Here is a 7,319-nt window from a genome sequence, read left to right on the forward strand (position 1 = left end):
ACTACCCCTGGCTTAGATGAAGTTTTTTTTCCAAACTTTTCTCCATTATAAGAATATTTGCCAATGCTCTCTTCAGTACCTACAGAAACCCGTAGCAGTCTGACAGTCAGAAATTCACTATGCCTATTCTCAACAGCCAGAGAGATCGTTGACGCTCACAGAATACTGCTGTTGTGGCTGATCTCCACAGCTCAAAGGTCTGTTCTGAGCACTGGTATCTTTGAGACCCTAGAACTCAGTGTCAATGATAAGATGCGCCTCAGGGGCTGTTGAACACGTCAATAAAACGATTGCACCCACTCTGCTTAGCAAGGATATCACCAGGGAGAAGTCCAGGATGGATGCGGGTGACGCAGGCAGAATTGCACCTAACGTTCTGGAAAACAAAGAGGGCTCTTGAAGCTGCTAAAGACCTTAATTGTGAAGGCCAGCTACACTAACCAGATCTTCATTATTGTCATGGACATAGCTCCCTCTGAGTTCTACAGGTCTTGTAAGTAGGACATGGCCTTCAAGTCTCCTGCTGACTCCAGCAGGTACATCATGCCCAACCAGCTGGCTGACTTTTATAAGTCCTTCATCCGAGAGTGTCCACTTGTGCCCATTGAAGACCACTTTGACCAGAAGGACTGAGAAGCTTGCTAGAGATTTACAGCAGGCACCCAAGTGGTTGGGGATGATCTCACAGTAACAAACCCTAAGTGGATTGCCAAGGCTGTGGGTAAGAAATCTTGCAAGTGCTTCTTACTCAAAATGAACCAGATCGACTCCGTGGCCAAGTCTCTGCAGACGTGTAAACTGGTCCAGTCCAATGTCTGGTGTTGCCATGGTATCCTATCAGCTCTGGGGAGACTGACGATATTTTCATCACTGACCTGATGGTGGGGACTCAGCACTGGGCAGATCAAGACTGGTGCCTCTTAGCCATCTGAGTACTGGCTAAGTACAATCAGATACCTAGGATCAAGGAAGAGCTGGGCAGCAAGGCCAAGTTTGCTGGCACGTCATTCAGGACCAAGTAAATCATGAGCTGAAGACCCCTGGAGCCACCAGTTGCTAATTCTTCCTTTCCTGATGTCATGGAGGCTGCTCAAGGCTGGCCCAGCCCTTGACCTTCTCATGTCATTGGCTTCCTTAGGGGTCCAAAGCCACACCTAACCACCCGGAGCCTTTGGGGTAACCCTAACTTTGTAATCATGTGATTGGTCTGAATCATTGTTTCTGTCACATGACTTCCCAGCTAGTGTCCACAGCCTTTGTAACTCCAGTGTAATCTCTAGACGGGAGGCACAAGCAAGACTCCCACTCCTCCGAGTGGTTAGACATGCTAACTAAAAGCCACAGCAACCTCTCTCCGACCAGTCAACCAACCAATCAATAAATAGTGCTTCCGTGCTCACCGTTTCACCCCTCTTACATACATCTTTTACTGTCCTTGCTCCTAAGGGTCCTTCTGGCTTTATGTATTTGTATTTATGTATTTTTTCATGGCCTGGTTTGGAATTCCTCCACAGGCCAATCACAGCAGTCTTTCAGAATATCCATAAACTACATTCCTTAGCTTCGAAGAATTTGGAGTCTGACCAGAGGGCTCCTACAGGAACACCTATCTACTAACTCCCTTCTGCAATACATAAATATTTATGTGCATATGTTTATGGTTATATATCTAATGTACTTAAAGTTGGCCAACATTGAAGTTGAAATACAAGAAATTTTAAGTGAATAAACAGGCACATGAGAAATAGTTTCTTTTGTGTTTTGTGCTGGCACTCCAAGAATTTCAATGACATTTAATAAGAAGAATAGAACCAATGATTATAGTACTTAGCATTTGAAAAGCAGAGTTTACTTGGAGTAAATAACTGCACTTACAACTCAGCAGAGTCTAAGTAGCAAAACTGACTTCTGTGCTTGAAGGCTGTGTGACCAAATAATTTATTAACTTCTGTGACTGAAGTCTTAAATGGATAATGTTGGACACTCTTTTTGTTTGTTTGTTTTTGGTTATTTTAATTTGTTTTCATTTCAAATGTTGTCCATCTTCCCAGTTTCCCCTCTGCAAGCCCCCTATTTCATCTCTCCTTCCCTGTCTCTATGAGAGTGCTGACCTACCCACCCATCCACTCCCACCTCACTGCCCTAGCATCCCCCACAAGACCAAGGACCTCCCCTTCCAGACGAGGCAATCCTCTGCTACATATGTAGCTGGAGCTATGGGGTCCCTCCAAGTGTATTCTCTGGTTGGTGGTTTAGTCTCTGGGAGCTGGGGGGGGGGGTTCCAGTTAGTTGATATTGTTGTCCTTCCTATGAAGTTACAATCCCCCTTAGCTCCTTCAGGCCTTCCCCTAACTCGTCCTTTGGGGTCCTCAGATTCAGTACAATAGTTGGCTGCAAGCATCTGTATCTGTATTGGTCAGGCTCTGGCAAAGCCTCCCGAGGGACCACTATACCAGGCACCTGTGAGCAAGTATTTCTTGGTATCAGCCATAGTGTCTGAGTTTGGTGTCTGCAGATGGGATCCCTAGATGATCAGTCTCTGGATGGTCTTTCCTTCAGTCTCTGCTCCACTTGGTCCTTGCATTTTCTTTAGACAGGAAAAATTCTGTTTTAAAAATTTTGAGATGGGTGGGCGGCCCCATCCCTCAACTGGGGTCTTTGCCTATACAACTAGATATGGTCACTACAGGTTCTATCTCCTCCGTGTTGGGTATTTTGGCTAATGTCATCTCTGTTGGGTCCTGGGAACCTCTTGCTTACGTGGGACACTCTTGGCCAACTTATTTGTGAATATGTGTGTGTTTGTATGTGTGTGTGTGTGTGTATGTGTGTGTGTGTAACATATACTTATATATTATAAATATATATTTAGATATATATTTCTTAGAATCATGTCTCATACGTACTAGGCATCTAATACCAGAGAAAGCTTGTTATTATTGTAATATTCTATAAAACAAAGGACCATTTAGAAGTAATTAACAGGTCAGAAACAAAATTTACTTAGCAAACACAGTAGCTTACAGAATCTTTACCTTCCAACATGCTTTTTGCACTTTTGAAATTGAACGTTCTTTGTCATTTTTTTAGAGTCACCTCAGGTAGCCGACACTGAGTTCATTAATAGAGTGTCTGTAAGACTCCTCTGATGCAAAACCCACCCATTTGGAGAGTTGAAAGAAAACCTTATGCCAAGTACACTTGAGATGCAAAGTAAGTTTCTGTGCTATTTGAATATGATGAAGTGCTTCAAATCCTGCAAAGCTGAAAGCTCTGGGGATGTTAAATATTCCAGCTTTGGAGCTAGTCACAAAGCATATCCAGACTAGATCCAGACAGCCCGCTTCACAAATAAGTCTTGTAAGTTTTTGAAGAGAAAGTCATTGAGGGCTCACTACATGAAAAATAGTGACCGCTCCAACCCCTGTCCTAGAGGGAAGTGAGCAATTTCAATCAACAGTGTCTAATACGTGGAGAAGGTATGGAAACACATTAGTGGGTTCTAATGAGTAATGAAATAAAGCAGAATACACCATGAAAAAGAAAAGCAAATTCAAACTGACCAAAGGGAAAAACTAGATTACTTAAAGTATTATGCTTTCATTTGCTCAAAATCTGGATACCGCAGAAAACCGAGAATGCTAAAATTATATGCAGTGAGCACCTCAAATAAAATAACCTATGCTAAAGGGGAATGCTGGCAATGTCCCTGTACCTAGGAATACAGAGACACCAATAAGATGTAGTTGTGTTTAGGGAGGTGGAGCATGTCTGCAATCCCAGCTACTCAGTTCTAAGACACCGGGATGACTTGAGCTCTGAAATCTTGCCTAAAACAGCAAACTCCTAATAAGATGGAGAAGGAAAGAGAGAGAAAGAGGATGAAGAAGAGGAAGGGTAGTTGGGCGGTGGTGGCGCACACCTTTAATCCCAGCACTTGGGAGGCAGAGGCAGGCAGATTTCTGAGTTCGAGGCCAGCCTGGTCTACCAAGTGAGTTCCAGGACAGCCAGGGCTACACAGAGAAACCCTGTCTCAAAAATCGAAAAACCAAAAAAAAAAAAAAAAAAGAAGAAGAAGAAGAAGAGGAAGAGTAGAACGGGGTTGAGAGGAGGAGCAGCAGAAGGAAGAGGAGAAGTTGCAGTACCAAGGGAGCGAAGAATAGAGGAGGTGAAGCTGGTTATTCCTGGAACAATGTTGTGGGTAGTAAGAAGTAGCGTGATACAATCGTAATCAAGTCCAGGTGTATTACATTATTTTCAATTATATAACATGCTTTAAATAACCAAACAGTTAGAAAGAATTAGGAATTGTCCGCATTGAGAGGTCAGAAAACTTGAATGCATGTCATATTTCCGCCATTCATTATCTCCAAGATCTTGAACAATCATTAACCTCACTTACTTTCCCCTGGGAAGATACAGTTACTAGCCTCTACATCCCACTCCGATGCAGTTTTCTAGACCAGATCAATGAAATAATGTTCTAAAATGTAAATTGCTAATAATAACTCAGTTTTTGCCGAATTTTCCATTCACAGGATATTACTGCTTTAACATATTATTTATGAACAATTCTAGTTGTTACAGGGAATCTTTAAAAAAATATATCTAGCTATGACATTGGTTCTCTCCGTAGCCCCAGCGAATCATCAAATTAAATTTAATTTGCTGTCCAGTGGCGTATTTCAAATACTTAATGATTGCCAGCGTGATAACTCTAAGCTTTCCATTCTATATGTCATAGCAGCAAATTCAAGGATTGAATAATTCATCATTTAATGAATCATGTCTGGTCCTGTAATCTACTCAAAATAAGACGTAGTTTCCAGGCCCTAGGAATCCTGGATGTTTTACTCTACACTCTTAATTTGTCAGTGTCTTTCTGAAAATCTTGTGCCTCTGCCATCACTGACTGGCTTGCATATCCTCCACGTAACACATATTCCAAAAGAATCCTGTCTCATTCTAGGGCTGTAAAGTAGTCCTCTCAAGAAAGGCTGCTCCCAGCAAGAACCCCATAAGTGATTGTTAATTAATTTAAGCCAATCATAGGCAATTTAGCCACCCATTGGATATCTGATAAAGCCTTGGCTAGGAAGCCTACTAGTTAGATTTTGTTTGTTTATTTGCTGGTTTTTTGATAATTCCCCATTCTTATAAGAGATGAAAGACTAAGGTTCATCTCCTCCTCACCTATGGGATCTTTATATCAGAAGTGGTGATGTTAAGTGTTCTAGAGAGGACATAAGAATACGAAATACAAAAGTATGGACTGTTGCTGAGCCAGCATTCCCCTTCACCTCAGGCCACTGAGTTCACAAACACTAATTTTTCCCTTCTTCAGAAATGTCCATATAAGGCAATAAGGCCAACCCATTCCACACACAGTGAATCTGTTGACTCAGAAATACTTCCCTTGGTCAACACAAGATACCCTCCTATTTGACACTCTTGACAATTTTCCAACATACTTATCTCCTCTCTTCTTCAAGATGCTAATGTATAGGAGGATGCATTTAGGCTCCTCCCTCACAAGCCACAGCCAATAACAAAGGGAATTTGTTGTAGCTGGGGAGTAAGCCTCCTCCCATTGGCTGGGGGGTTTCTACTACCAAGTCCCAGTTTTCTGAACAGTTACAGAACAACAATTTATGAGGTTACTTTTCTTTTTGCTTTTTTTCCCCCTCAAATCTGCCTTCCTTGACTTTTGCTTCATCTTCCTGGTGAATTATATGTGCCCAAAGCTTAATCATACAGTCAGCTCGTATGAGGAAACCAAAGCATGTTGGTACACGTGATTGAAAATATTTGATATGACAGAACATCACTGTCTAAGAACTTTCTGGAAGGGTGCGAACGTTCACATCTGCCTTCTACATGATGATACCAATTAGCAACCTCTACAGGGCATGTAAATAGTAACTGTAGAATTCAATCTTTTGGTAGATTTTATTTTAGTTCATTCAAATTTAGTTATGGGGCTGGTAAGATGGTTCAGCTCGTAAAGGTATTTACCACCATACCTGGAGACAGGAGCTCAATATACAGAACACACATGCTTTTGTAAAAGTGAAGGGACCTCAGTAAGTCATCTGTCACAATTTTTTTTTAATTGACATAACCCTAGATATATCTGGGAAGAAGAAATTTTAGTTAAGGGATTGCTTCCATCACTTGGCCTGTGGGCATGTCTATGAAGCATTTTTTGACTTCTGATTAGTTTAGGAGGACCCAGACCACTATGGGCTATGTTGTCCTGAAGCAAATAGCCCTCAGCTATATAAGAAAGTCAGCTGAGCAAGCCAGGGGCAACAAACCTATACTCAGTGTCCCTCCATGGTCTCTACTTCAATTCTTACTTCCAGAGATAGGTGTGGTGGTGCACACTTTAATCTAAGCATTTGGGAAGCAGAAGTGGACAGATCTCCTCTCTGTGAGTTCTGGGCTAGCCTTGTCTACATGAGCAGTTCCAGCCAACTAGGGCTACACCATGATGAGACCCAGTCTCAAAAACAAAACAAACAATTTCTGCTTCCAGGTTTCGGCCTTGAGTTCCTGCCCTATCTTTGCTCTTTGCTGACTGTGATCTGGAACAGCTAGCTAAAAGAAGTCCTTTCTTCCCTAAGCTAACTTTGGTCACGGTGTTTATCACAGAGAGGAAACTAGGCTATTGTCCTCTCACCTCTACTCCATAGACCATGGTGTACTATCATGGGACCACACTCATCACTACAACACACATATATGCACAGATGCACACACACACACGCGCACACACACACACACACACACACACGCATGTACGCACACACAGAAAGAAGCACACACATATCAGTATATAAGTAAACACATAATTGCAGACAAAATCAGTGGCATCAGGCTGCCAGTGCTTAGTATACTGCATAGTACAACTCTATATGAATTCCAGAGAGTACTGAGTTGCAAGACAATCTCACCACATCCTCCTCCTCTTAGCATCAGAATTACAAGCATACTCCATGCACAGTAAGGAACTGTGCTGTCTGGCTTCGGGACAAGGACAGGTTAAAGAAACAGAATCTCCCTTACAAAACTCACTCTAGTTAGGAAAGCACAAAGATAAAGAAATACATAAAGGCAGGATATATACTCCAAGGGCAGCGTAATCAAACCAGTATCAGATATAAAAAGAAGCATAATTTCTCCTGTGGAACACCAAGGAGACTTTATTGTGGTAAAAATCCGAGCTAGACTTTGAACATTAATATATGTCTTCAGGGGACATGGGGGAAGACTTTGTAACAGAGCCAAGGGATTCAGGAGAGCTGTAGCAATACAAA

General features: G+C 42.1%; 1 pseudogene; it reads left to right on the forward strand.

The window, feature by feature from the left end:
• Nucleotides 1-244: 244 nt before the first annotated feature.
• On the forward strand, nt 245-1,022 carry LOC114631882 (annotated as a pseudogene).
• Nucleotides 1,023-7,319: the final 6,297 nt, after the last annotated feature.

The sequence above is a fragment of the Grammomys surdaster genome, unplaced genomic scaffold (genome assembly GCF_004785775.1).
Source record: "Grammomys surdaster isolate TR1022 unplaced genomic scaffold, NIH_TR_1.0 367, whole genome shotgun sequence".
In the NCBI taxonomy this organism is placed as follows: domain Eukaryota; kingdom Metazoa; phylum Chordata; class Mammalia; order Rodentia; family Muridae; genus Grammomys; species Grammomys surdaster.